Source organism: Henckelia pumila, chromosome 2, assembly GCF_033568475.1.
Source record: "Henckelia pumila isolate YLH828 chromosome 2, ASM3356847v2, whole genome shotgun sequence".
Taxonomy (NCBI): Eukaryota; Viridiplantae; Streptophyta; class Magnoliopsida; order Lamiales; family Gesneriaceae; genus Henckelia; species Henckelia pumila.
The window spans coordinates 22,262,931-22,284,085 of NC_133121.1; the positions used below are offsets into that span (position 1 = coordinate 22,262,931).

The 21,155-nt window shown below is 34.1% G+C and overlaps 1 long non-coding RNA gene across 1 annotated transcript; it reads left to right on the forward strand.

Moving 5' to 3' along the window:
• The first annotated feature begins 17,832 nt into the window (after positions 1 to 17,832).
• On the forward strand, positions 17,833 to 20,438 carry LOC140884508 (uncharacterized). Its single transcript, XR_012150657.1, has 2 exons — positions 17,833 to 18,031; positions 20,157 to 20,438. It is a non-coding gene; the product is annotated as an uncharacterized lncRNA (long non-coding RNA).
• Positions 20,439 to 21,155: the final 717 nt, after the last annotated feature.

The following is a 21,155-nucleotide window of genomic DNA, read 5'->3' on the forward strand; positions in this document are numbered from 1 at the left end:
ATAATTTTTGGACGAAGTTTGGATCACCGACGCCCTGCCGCCGCGTCGCCGCCGTCTTCCCCATTTTCCCGCGACCTCCGACGTGTTAACCATTTTTGATCGTCTCGACGTGATAGATCCGAATATCCAAGTTTCGAGTCGTACGTGATTCAAAATCGTTAAGCGGTGAGAGCGCAAAAAAGTTTGGTAATTTTTGGTCAAAGTTTGACTAAAGTTGACCAGGGTTGACTTTTGACAATTGTGTGATTTTTCGCAGATCGAAAGCTAGTTGAGGATATTTAGGGGCAGAAATCAACAGTTTAGGGATTTGAGTTTCCAAAATTGGATGATTATGAGATTTCCAAGTCCCGATATGCGCAACCGCAACCGTATAATTTTCGTGAATTTTAAACGCAAAGGCATGTTATACCCTTCCTTGCTCACACTGTTTAGATCAGTATATTCAATGTTTTGGTTATTAAATTGTGTTATTGCATTTGTATGTAGATATGATAACTCAAATTTTAACTCATGCATTATTCACATTTTTATGTATTGTGGATGATTTTTCTGCCATGACTAGGTCTTAGTTGTTGTTCAATGGTTGATGGTTGGATTAGGTCTCTTTGGGTGTTGGTTTAAGATGTCTTGAACTAGTGTCGGCTAGGTGAACATTTGGATGGTTGTAAGGGTGGTCTATTTAGCGGGCAGCTCAGGCAGGGCTCGGGCGAGTGGGTTGTCCAGGTCGGATAAAGTGTATTAGGGTCATATGTTATGGCTTGGTTTCGGATTATTTTATTTTGGACCGGATAATTTATTTAAGAGTACTCTAAGTGTTTAGTTTATTCATTGGGTAAATTTTGTTATTGGGCTTAAGATGTTCATTGGGTTTAATTTAGTTATTGGGTCTAAAATATTTATTGGATTTAATTTATTTATTGGACTTGGTTGTTTATTTGGGATAAAGTGTTATTTGGGCTTGAATGAATTGATTTAGTTATTGAACCAAGCTTATTGGGCTTAAGATATTTATTGGAGGTTTAATTTAATAATAGATCCTAAATATGTTAATGAGCCTAAGTTGTTTAGTTATTTGGTTGGGCTAAGTTCTAAGTTGGACTAAGTACTATTGTGTCAATCTAAGTCTGATTGGGTCATTTTAAGTGTGTTTGAGCTAGTATAAGTATTTTTGGGCCAATATAAATATTAATGAGCCAGTCTAAGTTTATGGACTTTAGTTAAGGGGCAGCAACTCGAACTAGCCAGTGGCAAACAAAATAGTCCGTAAATATATATTTAATAGATGTATATGTATATTTTGATATAAGTATGATTTTTATTATGAAAATGAATTAAATATATATTTACGGGCAAAATTTTAAGAAAATGATATTTCTAAGTTCATGATTCATGCATGTATTTTATGATGAGATAACAGTCATATAAAGAAATTTTTTTTGGGAAGTTGAAGTGATTTGTGACAAACACGGGACTGGAGGTAGGGATACCGGGCCCGATGACCTTTCCACTTACAATTTTGAGCCTATGGATCCCCAAAGGTTGGGTGAAGTGGCATAGGGCGTTAGGGGTACACCCCACAGGCCGCCACCACGTACGATGGATTTAGATTGATCAATCGAATTAGGTTACACTTTACTGATATGACCCACAGAAAATGATTTTTATGTTTATGGCATGCCAATGCTTATGTTATGTATTATGTTACGCATTATGTTATGATTTAGATTACGACGCAGTTTATGCATACGATTTTACGATCATGCATGCATTAGAATTCTCAGGTTATTTTTATATACGTTATGTGCTTGCATGTGGTTTTATTTAGTAGTACTTGTTATTAAAGGTAGAGCATGTTGGGCCTTTAAGCTCACTAGATCTAAATGGTGTGCAGGTGAGTATGATATTAGTCAGAAAGTTGTGGTCCCGACTGGCGGCGAGGACCTTTGAGCATTCGTGGCAAGCTAGCACACTCGTGACCTTTGCTTTTATGTTTCAAGGATTATGAAATTGTATCAAACTATTTTCCACATTTTATGTTTTTGAATACTTACACATGGATTTATAATGTGTTGGAGAATTTAAATTTTAACATGAAGACGTTTTTTATTATGTATTAAATTTTATGAAAATATATTTTAAGTATAGATGCATATATGTATGGGCATATATGCAATATTTTAAAAAAAAAAAATTTACGAGTTAGGTTCGTTTCAGCTCCTATCCCTCCAACTGAAATGTGGACACAACTTCTCTGCCCTATCGCTCCATGAGTAATCAAGAAAACCGGTATGGTTCGATCGGGTTGCTGTGCACAGCAGATGATCCAGGTTCAAATAAAAATATGAACATTTCAATTTCAAAACTTGTCATCCAATCTTCGATATCTAAACGGAATCAAGATCTAAATAGAACTTCAATATCTAGATCTACATATTCTTTTTACTGAACATAGATCACTATATCTCCACAAAGTGTTGCTATAATATCCAATGATACAAAGAGAATTTGGATGTCATTAGAACTGTTCCCATATGTTTTTCATGTTTACTTGATCTACGTCGTATGCATAGAAATATTATCTTATATTATAACTTTTATTTATAGATACTACATAAAATGTGGGTGTGAAACAAATATTTTCTTTGATACATGTTGAACAGAAACTACGGAAGGAACCACAACATCTTTTTCATTTAATTGGAAACTAAAACTTGAAAATGAACCCGGTATAAGTGAGAATGCTAAGTGAAATATGTATTACAAAATTATCTTATGAGATCGACTCATCAATTTTGATTTAGAATTTAGAATACAACTAACTTAAAAAATAAACCACAAATAAAACAATAATTTCAACAAAAGACAAATTATGTGATGAAACTATATAACATGTATTTCAAAGAGAGCGTGTGGGGGAACCATGTAGCAGCTAATTAGTACCGTGACAAATGGAGTAAAATTGAAAGCACACGTACACAATGCACATGCAGATGTCAACAAAGAGAATAAAATATGGTAGAATTATTAGTAAAAAAACATCCGGAAAAATGTAAATTTCAGTCCTTTATATATATTTTTGGGTGACATTTTTATTCTGGTATATTTCAATCAAATAATAATAATAATTTTTTAAATCAATTTTAGTCCTCTCAACCTGAGAACATGTAAATTAAATGACCAATATTATTGTTAAATTTTTTTAAATGCGCGTTTAGAAAAACTTCTCAAGATATATAAATTTTAACAATGATATTATCTATTCAATTACATGATTTTGATGAAAAGAATTAAAATTGATCAAAATTAAAATACATAGTTACATAACTATAGTTGATTCATTGAATTATCAGGGAACTAAAAATGTCACACATCGATGAATACATGACTGAAATTGACATTTTGTCATCCTAATATTGTGTCTAAGAGAGAGCTCAAATTAAGAAAATTGGAGAAGCACTGGGGGACTGGAAAAAAAAATATGGCATGTGACTAAGAGTTAAATGAAACGTAGTGAATTTAGAGATTTATATGAAAATTTCCGTATAGATATTATGAAATTGAGAAGGTATAAATTATAGTAATATCTTAATTTATATATTATTAAATTATTAAATTTTAAACTCATATATTAACAAACTTTGATACCATGTTCGTATTTTTATTTAATTGTCAAATTTACTCTCATTTGATTTGACACTAGTTATTCAAGGAAAAAAAAAATTATTATCGTAAATATATCACCATATTATTATTAAAAAATCATATAAAAAGTATCTATATAATTTTTTAATTTAATTTTAATTAATTTTAAAACTTTTTACAAAACATTGATGTTAGGATTTTATTAAAATAAAGGACCTTTTCGTAACTTACATAAAAGCTTTGACTTGATGAAGCTAAATGCACTACTTTAGACGAACAAGATTAAAGATGATTTTGGATATAGAAGCTGTAAATTAAAGAAACACTAAAATAATTATAGTTTTTTAAAGAACTTTTATTTTTAAAAAAACCGAAGAGATTTTGATATTTGGATAAATTTTGATTTTTTTTAAAAATATAAAGGCAGAAGCATAAACCAAAAAACTAAAGAATCCAAAAGCCATTAATTTTGTAAATAAGTGATTTTCTTTAAATTTAACTGCTTTTGTAACAAAAGCAAGTGCTTTTTTTTTTTGTTTGCTTTTTCCAACCAAACATATAGTGATTAGCAAAAAACAATACCCTTATCTCTAAATATCATGAACCTCCATGTTTCACGATTCTTTTCAGCCTTATCCCTCCATGCCTTCTTTTATCTTTCAATTGAACTCACCTTCTATCCCTCAAACTGAAACGTGGACACAACTTCTCTGCACTATCGCTCCATGAGTAATCAAGAAAACCGATATAGATCGATCGGGTTGCTGTGCACAGTAGATGATCCAAGTTCAAATAAAAATATAAACGTTTCAATTTCAAAAATTCTCATCCAATCTTCGATATCTAAACGTGTTAGGATCGGTTTAGAGTGTAGGAGGGTGAATACGCTCTAAAAAAGCTTTGAACAATGTGGAGTAAATTCAATCGGTTTAGTGATTGAATTCTATCTTTATCTTGGTGTCTGATGTAATTTGACAAACAATATACGTGCGGAAAATGTCAAGTTACAGATTCTGAAACACTTGAAAAGGTTGTTTAATCAATGAAATAGTAAGGGCGTAAATTGATAAAGAACACAATAAGATGTTTATGGATGTTCGAAGATTTCAATTACTCCTACATCACCCATTCTTCCACTTCGGAAGGTTATCACTAAAAGACTTTGAATTTTACAATCAATTTGCAAAAACCCAATCCGGTTTAGGACTTATACACTGCCTAAACAAGAAATCTTAGCTATAACTTAGTTTCAGTCCTCGACTGATAAGATATAAGAGTTAACAACTCTATTGATTTTTTGCACAAAAGTGATCCTTCAATGATCAGAATATCTGTAAGTGTTTGTGCTTCGAGTTTGTAGATCTATTTTCAATTTTTGAACAATCATCACAATAAACGTTTGTTGGCCAAAAGTTCCAGAGGGCTTCTTCAATCGATCTTGATCCTTATTTATACTTTTTGGATGCCAACAGTCATAAATTCAAAAATGGATCTTCAGATAAAATTTGAATTATTCCCGTTGCAATTGTCATTTTCACCAACAATCTCTGAGGCCCACAATTCCCTTTGGATCGCGGCACTAACTTCTGTGGAATGTGTCAGAGAGTATGGAAAACTTTATCCAAAGGATGCGGGGGTAAACTGATCATAAGTCAGTTTAGGTGGCCACAGTTTGGTTGTCTTACGTATAGTTAGTTGAGCTCATGCGAGTGGCTTGTTTGTCAGTTTTGCGCTTCTTTCTTTATGAGGCAGTTTCAGTTTTGGACTTAGCGCTTCAGTTTAACCTTGATTCATCAGTTTAGCTCATATCGGTTTAGGGCTCGACTGATATATAAATACCAAAACTTGATTCCTCAACAAAATTGAATCAACATCTAAACAAAACTTCAATATCTAGATCTGCATACTCCTTTTACTGAACATGTATCACTATATCCCATAAAGTGCTGCAATAACATCCAATGATACAAAGGGAATTTGGATGTCATTAGAACTGTTCACATATGTTTTTCATGTTTACTTGATCTACGTCGTATGCATAGAAATATTTTCTTGTATTATAACATTTATTTATAGATCCTACATAAAATGTGGGTGTGAAACAAATATTTTTCTTGATACATGTTGAACAGAAACTACAGAAGGAACCACAACATCTTTTTCATTTAATTGGCAACTAAAACATGCAAATAAACCCGGTATAAAGTGAGAATGCTAAGTGAAATATGTATTACAAAATTATCTTATGATATCGGCTCTCCAGTTTTGATTTAGAATTTAGAATACAACAAAATTAAACACTAATCCACAAATAAAACAATAATTTCAATAAAAGACAAATTATCTGATGAAACTATATATTAGGTATGTAAAAGAGAGCGTGAGGAGGAACCATGCACCAGCTGATTAGTACTGTGGCAAATGAAGTAAAACTGAAAGCACACGTACACAATGCACATGCATATGTCAACAAAGGAAATAAAATATGGAAGAATTATTAGTGAAAAAACATGTTTCCAGGCGAAAAGTCAATTTCAGTCTTTTATATATTTGTGGATGACATTTTTATTCAGGTATGTTTCAATTAATAAAAAATAGTCATATAATAATAATAATAATAATAATAATCAATTTTAGTCCTCTCAACCTGAGAACATGTAAATTAAATGACCAATATTATTGTTAAATTTTTTAAATGCGCGTTTAGAAAAACTTCTCAAGATATATAAATTTTAACAATGACATTATCTATTTAATTATATGATTTTGATGAAAAAGATTAAAATTGATCAACATACATATTTACATAATAATAATTGATTTATTGAATTATCAGGAAACTAAAAATGTCACACATCAATGAATACATGACTTAAATTGATATTTTGTCTTCCTAATATTGTGTCTAAGAGGGAGAACAAATTAAGAAAATTAGAGTAGTACTGGAAGACTGAAAAAAAAATTATAGCATGAGATTGAGAGTTAAATAAAACATGAACATAGAGATTTATGTGAAAATTGTCGAATATATATTATGAAATTGATAATGTATAAATTATAATAATAATAATACCTTACTTTATATATTATTATATTATTAATTTTTAAATTCATATATTAACAAACTTTGATATCATATCCCGTCTTTTTATTTAATTGTCAAATTTACTCTCATTTGATTTGAAACTTGTTATTCAAGAAAAAAAAATTTATTATCGCAAATATATCACCACATTATTATAAAAAAAGCATATAATAACTGTAGTAGCCCGATTTCATTTTATAAGATTAAGTGATTTTAAACATGTTAGAAAATGACATATAATTTTCAAAGTGTCAAAACATGTTCAAGGAGTCCTTATTTGGTGAAAATCAGATCCAGAACGTCCGAAAATGGTAGGTTAGGTCCCGGGAGGTGCAAAATGAGTTCGGAAGGACCAAAATAGTTCGGAGCGTGTGGACCAGTTCGGGCCATCCAAACTCAACAGAGCCCAGGTGTCAAAGTGGCTCGAACAAGTGGCAGTTTGGACCATCCGAACCCAGTTCGGACCGTCCGAACTCCTCCTATAAATATGCCATCTGAGGGCCTCATTTATTCACACCTTTCACTCTCTCTCGGTTCTAGCTTGGTTTTAGGGGTTTAGGGGTGATTCCAACCTTCCTAGGCTTGGTCCGGAGGTTGGCCAGGTGCTTCGGGGTTGCAGCGGAGCGGTGCCCAAATTCTGGGGCAGTCGTCATCAGCGGGCTGACGACGGACGCATGTATAGCTTTGGCTCCTTATAGTAAATAGGGAGTATGCTATAGAGTAGTTAAGACTTTTAGAATAAGATTATAATGCGTGAGTACTTTGCATAGTAGTGCGGATTATAGGCTTGGACATAGTGCTGGTCTATCTTGCCTAGTTTATGAGGTACGAAAGTATTATTCGAGATATCCAGATTGAGTATACATGTATTATGTGTTTGCATGGATTATGTGATTGCATGTTTTATATGTCTTTATTTACAACATGTCATGATTGTATATGTTGCATACATGAGCATATTGAGCCTTTACCTAAGAGATATCCTGTAGTAGGGCGCTCCCCTACGAGTTTGTGGATGGTTTGATACATAAGTCTTGTGTTAGGTCACCGTGATGGTTGGACACATGTACTATTATCAGGTCACCATTATCCACTGGGTATATGAGTCACCTCCTGAGGCGACGGCGCATTGTGCTATATACCCTGGGCCCGGTCTTTGAGCTTGTTTCTTGACCTGAGAGTCTTGGTATCCAGTTCATTTACATACATGCACACATAACATCGTATACTCATACTCTTGTACTGAGCTTATCATGTTCACGTCCCGTACTTTGTTGTATCTGAACACCCTATTCTATGGGGCATGTTTGCGACTGGACGATGCAGGTGGTTCCATGAGGGCTTAGGAGTTGGATGACCAGCAGAGTTTTGTCTAGGCTTTTGTTTCTGTTGTATTTGGGTTAATACACTGGATTTATTCGATATGGTTGTAAACAATATTTTATTGTTGTTTAAGTTTTCCGCTGTTTAATTTTTGATTCATTTAATTAAGTTAAATGCATGCTTAAGCTTCTGATTAGTAGGTGATCACGGTGCCGGTCACTACAATAACCATTTATATAATTTTTTTAATTTTAAAATTTTTTTACAGACATTGATGTCTTTGACCAAGGATACTAGGATTTAATTAAAGTAGAGGAACTTTCCGTAACTTACGTAAACGCTTTGACTTTATGAACCTAAATACACAACTTTGGACGAGCAAGATTAAAGATGAGTTTGGATACAAAAGCTGTAAATTAAAGAAACGCTAAAATAATTTCAGTTAAAGCACTTTTATTTAAAAATAACCGAAGAGATTTTGACGTTTGGATAAATTTTGAAAAATATTTTTTTAAAAAATAAAAGCATAAGCATAAACCAAAAAACCAAAGAAGCCAAAAGCCAATAATTTTGTAAATAAGCGTTTTTTCTTAAATTAAACTTCTTTTGTAACAAAAGCAAGTGCTTTTTTTGGTTGGCTTTTTTCAATCAGCATACAATGATTAGCAAAAAACAACACCCTTCTCTCTGAATATCGCGAACATCCATGTTTCACGATTATTCTCAGTCTTTTCCCTCCATGACTGCTTTTATCTTTTTTTTATTGAAGTCCTCTCCTATCCCTCCAACTAAAACGTGGACATAACTTCTTTGCCCTATCACTCCATGATTTATCAAGAAAACCGATATGGATCAATCGGGTTGCTGTGCACAGCAGATGATCCAAGTTCAAAGAAAAATATAAACGTTTCAATTTCAAAACTTTTCATCCAATATTCGATATCTAAACAGAATCAAGATCTAAAAAGAAATTCAATATCTAGATCTACATACTTCTTTTACTGAAAATAGATCACTATATCCCCACAAAAAGTTCTCCTATAACATCCAATGATACAAAGAGAATTTGGATGTCATTAGAATTGTTCTCATATGTTTTTCATGTTTACTTGATCTATGTCGTATACATAGAAATATTTTCTTGTATTATAACATTTATTTATAGATCCTACATAAAATGTGGGTGAAACAAATATTTTCCTTGATATGTGTTAAACAGAAACTACAGAAGGGAACCATGCACAACAGTTTTTCATTTAATTGACAGCTAAAACTAGCAAATGAACCCGATATTAAGTAAAATTCTAAGTGAAATATGTATCACAAAATTATCATATGAGATCGGCTCACCAATGTTGATTTATAATTTATAATACAACAAACTTAAACACTAAACCACAAATAAAACAACAATTTCAACAAAAAGAAAAATTATCTGATGCAACTATATAAAAAATATTTCAAAGAGAGCGTGAGGAGAAACCATGCACCAGCTGAATGCTACCGTGTCAAATGGAGTAAAATTGAAAGCACACGTACACAATGCACTTGCAAGTGTCAACAAAGGGAATAAAATATGGTAGAATTATTAGTGGAAAAGCATGTTTTCCTGCAAAATGTCAATTTCAGTCTTTTATATATTTGTGGGTGACATTTTTATTCAGGTATATTTCAATCAATAAAAAATATTCATATAATAATAATAATAATAATAATAATAATAATAATAATAATAATGATGATGATGATGATGATGATGATGATGATGATGATGATGATGATGATGATGATGATAATAATAATTGTTATTATTATTATTATTATTATTATTATTATTATTATTATTATTATTATTTTAATCAATTTTAGTCCTCTCAACCTGAGAACATGTAAATTAAATGACCAATATTATTGTTAAATTTTTTTAAATGCGCATTTAGAAAAACTTCTCAAGATATATTGTTGGGTTTTGGAACACAAGCAATCCTAATTTTGATGATAACAAAACTTGTTATTGTGTTTCTAACATATTTACTCTAAGTGTGAAGTTGATAACTTAAGACGGAAGCTAAAACTCAAAGTTAGCAAAATTGAATCTCTGGCGATCTCTACTGTTTCAATGATATCTCATAACTCAATGATGCAAATGATTATCCGCCAAGACGACTGCATATAAAACTCAATTTGAAACATATCGTATTTCACGTCAGTTTAGCAAAAACGGATGTTCTATACCAAACTGACATCTCACTACCAAACTGTATCCGATCAGTTTAGCAGAAAACACACCATCAGTTTACCTCGAGCAGTTCCGGTATTTTGGTCATATCTTGCAGCTCAAATATCAAAATGGAATGATTCAGCATGAGTTGGAAAGATAAGACAATGATCTACATATCATATTCACAAGTCAAGACTGAATCGGAACCTAATAAGCTGCTAAAATACATTGAAGTTGCGGGTTTGGAACAGAAATTCTGCAGAGATGAATTTCTGATATATTCTGGTATTTCAAGCTTAACTCTCTCATATGAACTTTGAATTGATTGAATATTGTGGCGTTGGAAAGCTAAGAGAAAGGGCTACAACTTTTATGTTTAACACTTTGTTCAAAAATCAATGAATCAAGAGATATAGCACTAAACAGATAATATGCACTCCAGTGATTATGTGCTAATTTTTTGAGCAGTTCTGGTATTTCGAGCATAACGTTTTCATATGAACTCTGAATGTACTGATTCTTGTGGCGTTGGAAATATAAGATCAAGGGCTACAATTTTTATAATCATAACTTTGCATCTATCAAAGGATCATGCAAAACAGAATCCAGTTTATAAATTCAGTTTACCTCACAAACTGCTACGAAACTAAAGCTTGCTCAACTGTTGCTCAACTGAGTTTGCTCAACTGCTACAACACCCTAACTACTCCAAGTTCAGTTTCACACCAAAGTTCAGTTTATCAAGATCAGTTTCGCTTAAGATCAGTTTAGTGGAATTCAATTTAGCTCTAGAAAAAGTACAGAAACACTACGAAAGTATTTTAACGGCTCTATTTTTGTGTCTAACGGCTATATCACTCTTGGAGTATAGTGACCCATATCCAGAATCAACAATTAATGAGTAATTAATTATGTGATCTGGTTTGAATTATGTAAAACATGATTAAGGGAATTTCAGATGAGATAACGGAGCTCGGAAATGGATTTAGAATGCTGAAAAATGGTCTGAGGGGTTCCGGGTCTTAGGTGAGATTGGAGCTTCCGTTGTAGCAAGGAATCGGAGCTTTCGATGCAGGAACAGAGCTTCCGTTCGTGTTCTATAAATATGGGATCATGGGTCTCATTTCGTTGCCAATTCCGAATTCTTTCTTTCGCCCGTGTGGCTATATTTTAGGGCTTTGGGTACTCTTATTTTAGATTTGGAGTAGAATATATATTTTAGCATAGTCATACAGTGTCTGACATAGTAGCGGAGCAGTGCCCAAGTAGCGGAGCTGTTCTCGAGGCTGTGGAGCTGCAGAAGGGGTGTGCCCTAGTTGCGGGATAGTTGCCATCAATGGGCTGACGACGGACGCAGGTATAGCTATGGTCTCCTTAAATTATTTAGGAGTATGCAATAGCTTAGTTAAGGCTTTTAGGGCTTATTGAGTGATGCATGGGTATTTGCATTGTAGAGTTGATGATAGGCTTGGAACCTAGAGTGGGACTGCTAGGAACTGCCTTAGAAAGGTACGTAAGTACTGACTGAGATTGCCAGCAGATATGCATACTTATATTTTGCATTTATGTGTTTGCATGTTATTGTTATATGACATGTGCATATCATCTTCTGCCTGTACATTTTTTGAGATGATCCAGTTAGGGTTGCTCAGCCCTGTTCGGACGTTTTGATGCCGAGTACCCTTAGGTACTGGTATTTAGAGGACTCTGTGGTCCGCGTCCGAGATTTGGCAGGGTTGTAGAAATCGACGAGACAATTCTAATGGACTAAGCCGCGATTTGAAAGGACCAACGTGGCGGCCGAAATCTGCGATTTACAAACGGCGGCGGCGTGAGCTTCCTAGCTCCGATCTGTCCCATTTTCAACGGAAAAAGCTGTAATAATCTCAAAAAATAATCTACACACATCCTATAACTTCTTAACAACTCAAAAACAACAAGAATCGACCTCAAATTCATCCATTTTGCTCGAGGAAGACTATGAACAGTGTCATCGTGATTTAGCTTCAAACCGAACCAATCGGACATCAAAACTCACGATTCTTGGTATGGTTGTGACCGCCTCGACGAAAGCTACAAGATGCATGATCAATCGATGACAACGGGTGGGGAACGGTGGCCGACGACGGGAAGGGCGTTTTGGGGGTTAGGGTTTTAGTGTGTGTTTTTTTGTGTTTGTGCGTGAGAAAGGGTAACACATACTATGCATAGAAAGTTGGTCTTAAAATGTTCCGATCCGATCCAATTCAATACTCTTGTGTTATTTTACTCCAATAAATTATGTAGTCAAATCTTAGGCTCTAACCAACCAACCAAAACTTTGACCAATCACCTTGGTCAAATACTCATCCAAATTAAATTATCTGGCATAACTAATTATTTTAATTCCAATATCTCAATAATTATCTCAAAATTTCAATATTATCAGATATCCAGAAATAGTCAAACTCATTGACTAATTGACACATGTATTTTGTAAATACACTCTATAACTCATTTGGCAGTAATAATTATTTTACCAACTCAATAATTATTTTTAATTGCCAATTAATTCGGTAATAAATTTTTGGGGCGTTACAGAAATACTAAAATAATTTTAGTTTTTTAAAGCACTTTTATTTTTAAAAAAAACCGAAGAGATTTTGACATTTGGATAAATTTTGAATTCTTTTTAAAAATAAAAGCATAAGCATAAACCAAAAAATAAAAGAAGCCAAGAAACAATAATTTTGTAAATAAGTGTTTTTTTTAAAATTAATCTGCTTTTGTAACAAAAGCAAGTGCTTTTTTTGGTTGGTTTTTTCCAACCAAACATAAAAGTGATTAGCAAAAAAAAACACCCCTCTCTGAATATCGTGAACCTCCATGTTTCAAGATTCTTCTCAATCTTATCCCTCTATGGTTGCTTTTATCTTTCAATTGAAGTCCCCTCCTATCCCTCCAACTAAAACGTGGACACAACTTCTCTGCCCTATCGCTCCATGAGTCATCAAGAAAATCGATATGGATCAATCGAGTTGCTGTGCATCTGCTCTAGGTTCATAGAAAAATATGAACGTTTCAATTTCAAAACTCCTAATCCAATCTTAGATATCTAAACAAAATCAAGATATAAACAGAACTTCAATATCTAGATCTACATACTCCTTTTACTAAACATGGGTCACTATATCCCCCACAAAGTGCTGCTATAACATCCAATGCTACAAAGGGAATTTGGATGTCATTAAAACTGTTTGCTGATACTATTGCACAAACTTTTCACGTGAACATCACCGAGGCATGTAAAATTACAGTTTCTTTAAAACAGATTCGTCCCCTCAAGTTTGTGCTTGGAGGTACACGATGGACGACTATTCCTTCGAAGCTGCCCCACTTCTCTCTCACATAGGTGATTCTATGTCTAATTACATAAGAATCATTAAAAGTCACATGCTTATCCTCAACATTCACTGTTTATAATAGGAATAGAATGGGGATAACCCCCACAGTGATATACCAAACTTGTGCGATTAGGTTGTCCCATTGAACCTAGTTCTTGGGATCTCCAGTCATCTTAGGTTGGGTTTCCTTTGCACCGATTTATTCCATTGGCTTCAGTCTCATTACTTTTGATGATTTTGCAACTAACTCTCTGTTTAACCCTTTGGTTAGTGGATCCGCTATATTATCCTTTGACTTTACATAGTCAATAGAGATAAATCCAGTTGAGAGTAGTTGTCTAATGGTATTGTGTCTACGACGTATATGTCTAGACTTTCCATTATACATCTTGCTTTGTGCCCTTCTGATCGCAGATTGGCTATCACAATGAATGCAAATAGTCGGTACAGGTTTCACCCATCCTGGAACATCTTCTAAGAATAGACGCAACCATTCAGCCTCTTCAGAACACTTATCAAGTGCAATAAATTCAGATAACATCGTGGATCTAATTATTGCAGTTTGTTTAGAAGATTTCCAATAAATTGTTGCACCTCCTAAAGTGAATACAAATCCACTTATAGATTTTGAGTCTTTCATATCAGATATCCAGTTTGCATCACTGTATCCTTCAATAACAACATGATATCTTGTATAGTACAGCCCATGATCATGAGTGTATCTTAAATACCTTAGCAATCTGATAATTGATTTCCAGTGTTCAGCTCCTGGATTACTCGTGAATCTGCTCAATTTACTTACTGCATAAGCTATGTCTGGTCGTGTACAACTCATTAAGTACATCAGACTTCCAATTACTCGAGAGTATTCTAATTGAGAGATACTCTCACCCCGATTCTTCGATAGATGTTGACTCGTATCTATCGGGATTTTAGCCAATGCAGAGTCATCCTTATTGAATTTTTCAAGTACTTTATGCACATAATGTGATTTAATTAGAACCATTCCTTCTGACGTTCTTTGGATTTTAATTCCAAGGATGACATCGGCTAATCCCAAGTCCTTCATGTCGAATTTGGAGTTTAGCAGTTTTTTAGTGAATTTGATCATCTTATCATTGATTCCTATGATAAGCATGTCATCTACGTAAAGACATAAAATTACATAGCCACTTTCAGTATTCTTTATGTATACACATTTGTCACACTCATTGACTGAAGTCACACTGATTGCCTTGATTGTGCTTTAATTGTTTGGGGATGATGCCATTACTCATGGATGAATGATCACGAGATTTGTATCGTGTTGGCTCATAATCATTATTCATGGAGCCTCCAGTATTATTCATTCACCCCTAGAATAGAATTATGAGTGAGTTGTTTTCACTTATCTAGATTTTTATTTTCAGCTCGTTTGTTTGCAATGCTTGCATTATTTCATTTCATATTAAGCAACAATACTTGTATGTTTGTTTACTTTCATGACCCATCATGATGAGAATATGGGTGGATCATAATTTCAATTATCATTTCGATTTCTTGTGTAGGGATTTGGCTTGTAACTGCGTAGTAAGTGTTTAGACTGTTAGAATTTAATATTAGCACTAGATAAAATCTTAAGTTATCATTGTGTTCTGGGGAATGAGGACTACTAATTATATTTAGTTCTAGCGAGAAGACTGCGAGTTAGTGAATTAATTGCATGGAATATTTAGAAAGTTTTCTGGATAAGCTATAGATTTACTTGCCGATGAAATGCTAAGGTACTGGAGGAAAAATTAGAAACATTTACAGTCGGATTACAAACTTTTTGAGGTGTCCAATTGTATACCAAGTTCTAGAATTATGAATTCAGGTTGTACCATATATTAATTTGGGAAATTTTGAATTTTTCAGACTTGCTTCGAGTTGATCTAGAGGTTGGAGATATGTCCCCAGGTGATATGTAAGAATTATTTGGTACTTAGGGACAATCTAATTCCATAAACGATTAATAGTTCATGGTATGTTAGGGCTTCAAGGATAATATATGGATTACTTAGTAGTTGCGTCTGAGATAGAGAAAGATGGATAAATCTGTTGGGAGATTTTAACTAAGAATTTAAATTTCGGTAGAACAAAGAATGCCGAAGAGACGAAAATATGAATTGGTGGATGGATAATTGGGATCTGTTTAGTTGTCCATCTGGATTCTTTATGTTATCGGATAATATCTTGAAACCGAATAACATTTTATGGTTTTGTTTTCTTATCAAGGATTAGATTGGATTTATTTATAGAAATGAGTCAATCAATCCTAAGTTGATGAGAGTTATTTGTTCCACTTGTAAGCTAACCGAACTGGAGTTGTTGCCCAAGAAAATTTTTAATGGTCCGTAGAAGCGTTGTGAGTTGTGGTAACTATCAAGGGATTGAGCATGGTCCTTGAACATTAAGCATAACACTGCTAATAAGTGACGTAGGCCTTTAAAATTTTGATTTGGTTATTAAGTTGTCCTTAAAGGTATCGTTGTTCCGTAATGTTATTGATTTGGGTATAAAAGGAAAATTAATTCATTTTGTCGGTCCTTATGTGATTATAAGGAGATTCGTAATTTGTTTAATCGTTTGAGCATGCCGCACAGTTTGTTTGCAATACATGATGAGTTTCAGGTGTCGATGTTGTGGAAGTATAGGTCAGACCCATCTTGTATATTAAGGGCCGATGAGGTAGAATCGTATAGTTCACTTAGCTATCTTATTTAGAAAATCTTAGTGTTTAGTTGCTAAGTATTTTGAGAACTTGAGAATTTCTTAAGAGCTCGATTTTATATTATATGTGTTAAGCTTGATTAGTAAATAGACACTTAGCTTAATTTTCGCTGTGAGGAAGCTTTTAATTTATGATTGTGGTCAACATAATCATTTACTGGTTTTGGCGGACTCTGTTGCTAGAAGTTGTGACTAGGGGTTTAAATCTATTTAACTAAGGAAAGTATCCGATATTTTGGAACTATAGGTGGCGAATTAAAACTCATGATATCACATTGGAACAGTGATTAGGAATTTCTTCTAGGATACCTTCACATGGGAATAAATAAAAAATCGTGAATATATGTTGCAATAAGAGTTAGTTAGATCCTTGATGATGTGGATATCAGTAAGCATCAGGGCGCGCGGCGAAAGCTAATTAGTGTCAACTTATGTGGGTGCAAGGTAAGAAAATTAGTGGTGTTTTGGTCAAGTTATTCGAACCTAGTTAATAAGTCTTGAATTTCGAGAACGAAATTCCATTTAAGGGGAGAAAAAATTGTAGCACCTAAAATCTAATATACTAAATCGCATGCATTTAATTTAATAATTATTAGGATTATTATTTTTTTAGTTTAACTGATTTAAATTCTTTATTTGGATTACATTGTAATAAAATATTAATTAATTATTTAAAGAATTTTATTTTACTAACTATTAAATTATTTCTTTTAATTGTTCAGGTTTACTAATTTAAATTATTTTATTATACAATTTATTTGTTTTAAAGATTTTTAAGGTTTAAGCCTGCTTATTTAAACGATGTTAATTATTTAGTTTATTCATTTAAATGGTATTAACTATTTCGTTTATTTATTTAAATATTTTGATTGTCCAATTTATTTATTTTAAATAACTTAAGTTTAGCGATTAGTCGCCTTAAATTATTCTAAATGTCTAGTTTATTTATTTAAAACATTTTTTTTAATTATCCAAATCATTTTAAAGATTTTTATTTCAGCTTGTGAATTCATTTAAATTACTTTTAACCGTTAGCCTAGTTTGTGTAATTATTTTAATTGTACTATTTATTATGTAAGTATTTTATTTTCGCTATGACATTAAAACATTTAAGTATTGAAAATTAGCATTTTTAATCCTATTAAATAGAATTTTAAGTATTTAAATCTTAAATTTTCTAAATTGAGTATTTGCGGAATTTGGGCCTAACACTATTAAAAACACTACATATTATATTTTCTGTATTATATTTCCTAAACACTTAAACATCTGTGATGACCCGGCCCAGCTTAAATTCACGGCCCAATAAGGATTCACTTAGAAACCCAATTACCCGGCCCAAGTCAAGTCACTCGGCCCATTAAAGCATTTTATTGTGGCTCAATTCGATCGACCCATTTCTATTCCTCTTAGCGGCATATCCTTTTCTTCCATGTTTCCTCTTCATTTTCTCACATGCGATCGGCATCCTCAGATTTCCCCTCCCATTTTCAGCCTTCGGCCGCCGCAGCAGCTCCATTTTCTGGCAAATACACCCCTCCAAGCGAGCTGAGCATGCTTTTCCCCTTCCCTCCGCTCGGTTCCAGCTTCTCGATCCCTCAGTCCGATTTCTTATCTTAAGTAAAGGCAAGATTTATGGGTTCTTTGGCCACCAAGCGGATTTAATATGATTGTGTGCTTGTGTCTTTCTTGTATTTTGTTTATGTTGGATTTAAGATTAGTGACTCGTTCTTTTCTTCTTTCCGATTTCTTGAGTGTTGTTCGAAGCTCCTACTATTTTTGTGTTTCTGGCAATGCGTCGTTCCAGGTCCCGCTCATGTCTGACGTGTATTATGTGCTTTTGGTTGATTGAGATTATTTCTGTGAGTCACGGGCTTATGCGTTTTTTTTCAGCCCCTCCCCTGTTTCGGGATTTCTGCCGTGTACTTGTTTATGCGTTGAGTGAGTTTTGTTGGTTGATTGGATGGTGAAATAGGGGCTACCATGGGTGAGAACGTAGCTCACATGGTAGCACCTTGGTTGTGTGTCATGGCTTCCAAATGTTTTGAGACAAAAGGGTTGTTGATCGTAGGTGGAGGAAATTGGGTTTCTAGGGGACTGGGCAGGACTCTCGCAAGGTGGGTTTTGGCTCGAGGTTAGGGGCTGCTTCGAGCAAGACGTTTGGTTTGGAGTGAGGTTCAAGGGTGGGCTTTGGCTCGAGGTCAGGGGCAGGGCCTGCCTTTGAGTCTCTAGGCTCGGGTAAGGCAGTGCTATTGGCTAAGTGGGGTCTCGAGGTGGTCAAGTTGTTAGGTTATAGGTTGGGATTCATAGTGGAGTATGGGTTGAAGGTTTATAAGGGAGTCAAGTGGGAAGAGTGCACAGTTTCTGTCATGGAGCAGGGCTGTCCTGGAATGGTGGTTTATGCCAGTGCTAGACTCATGTTTGGTTAAAGGCTAGGGTCTGGAATTATCCTAGGATGTTAGGAATATGTCGTTTCAAGCGGAAATCAATTCGGCTAAGTTTTTTGGTTGAGTTCTAGGCTAATGATCGATGAGGCGCATAATTTAGTCGCTAAGTACTGCTGTCCGAAAACTTTATTTCCAGAAATGACTAGATAAGGATGATTCTTTGAGGATGACTTCCTAATTTAGATGAGAGTGCGTGGGAATCGTGGTTTCAAGCGGAAGTCGTTTTGACTAAGAATTTTATAAGTTTTAAGATTTGCAAGTGGAATGCTCGGGATACGTCCTAAGTGCCAAAAAGTAAAGTTTAAATTCTTAGCTATGGTTTGCCACCTATGTCACCATCCATGTCAACCATCTTACTTCATTTATCTGAGTATCGAGTAAAAGTTTGCAAAGAAGGTCATTTCTTGAGTTCAGTCCAAATCTTCGAGTCAAGTCAAAGAAGAAAGTATCTTTGATTAAGGAGAAATGATTATGACTTATCAGGTATGGACGGGTTGGGAGAAATCCTGGCTTCCCTTACCAACTCAGGGTATGGACGGCTTGGGAGAAATACTGGCTTCCCTTACCAACTCAGGGTATGAACGGGTTGGGAGAAATCCTGGCTTCTCTTACCACCTCATGGGTTTGGAAGGGCTGAGAGAAATCTTGGCTTCCCTTACCCTTTCAGGGTATGGATGGGCTCAGAGAAATCTTGGCTTCCCGTACCAACACGGGGCAAGACGGGTTGGGAGAAATCTTAACTTCCTTGCTGCAGCCATTGATCGATCAAAACTAAAGAAAAAAGCCACAATCAATGATCTAAGTTTATCAGTTTACAGTTGAGTTTGTCAGTTTATCAGTTTACAGTTCTGTTTGTTAGTTTATCAGTTTACAGTTCAGTTTGTCAGTTTATCAGTTTACAGTTCAGTTTATCAGTTTATCAGTTTACAGCTTAGTTTATCCGTTTACAGTTCAGTTTATCAGTTTACAGTTCAATTTACCAGTTTATCAGTTTACAGTTCAGTTTATTAGTTTATCAGTCTATCAGTTTTCTGGTTCAGCTTATTCGTTCTCCGTTCAGTTTTTTTAGTACTCATGAACAATCTTGTTATGTCCCTTCCAGATGAGCTTAGTTTCAATCAGTTAGATTCAACCATGCATGCAATGTTTTCAAGTACTCCTTTTTGCTAGAAATTCAGTTAGTAAATGACAATGTATTTTCAGTATATGATATTTTTAATTGTGTGTGCATGTATATTTATTATTTGTTATTTCACCACATATTCTTGTTGAGTCTTTAGGCTCACTACATCTGTTTGGTGCAGGTGAGGATGATTTCATAGGGACTATGGGGCAGGACCTCCAGGGTTGATAGCGTCTGGCGGAGCACACCCAATGACCGTCGCTTCCTTTACTTTTCCGCATTTGAGATGTTTGTAATAATGAATAGTTCACATTTATTTAACTACTAGTTGTTAGCAGGGTGTGATTTCCTGCATTTGATACTAGGCATGTAAACGTGTTATTCTCTTCTCACTTCTTTGTAGTTGGGACTGTACCCACACAGTTTCTTATGCTTATCGTGTTATGTTTGTTGTCTTTTAAAATCTTTCTTTTATTTTGAAATGTTGAGTTGAGACAGGTAGGTTTGATTATAAACAGATAGGTCATGCTGATTTTTTTTTTTTAAAATATAATAATATTAATACTTCGAAATTCCTCCTCCTCATTTATTTAATTAAATTAGAGTTTAGGGTTGTTTCACATATACAAGAAAACGATAAGCGCTACTGTTGTGTGCATATCCAATAAAAATGCAATCAATGGTTTTAGGTCCAATCTTTACCTTTTTCGGAGTAGGGACAACTACTTTAACAAGACACCCCCACACTCTCAAATATTGATAGGAAGGTGTTCTTCCTTCCCATAATTCATATGGACTTTTATCTTGCTTCTTTCGGGGCACCTTATTTAAAAGGTAATTAGCTGTTAGAACAGCTTTTCCCCACATATTTTGTGGTAGACCAGAACTCAATAACAGTGCATTCATCATTTCTTTCAAAGTGCGATTTTTTCTCTCTGCAACGCCATTTTGCTGAGGAGAGTAAGGTGCAGTTCTTTCGTGTCTTATGCCATGTTGAGTACAAAATTCAGCAAATGATGATTCATACTCACCTCCACGATCACTTTTTAACACATTAATTTTCTTGCTAAGTTGGTTTTCAACTTCATTGTAGTGAACAAATTTTTAATGGTTTCATCTTTACTTTTAAGAAGATATACATAACAATATTTTGTGTTATCATCAACAAAAGTAATTAAGT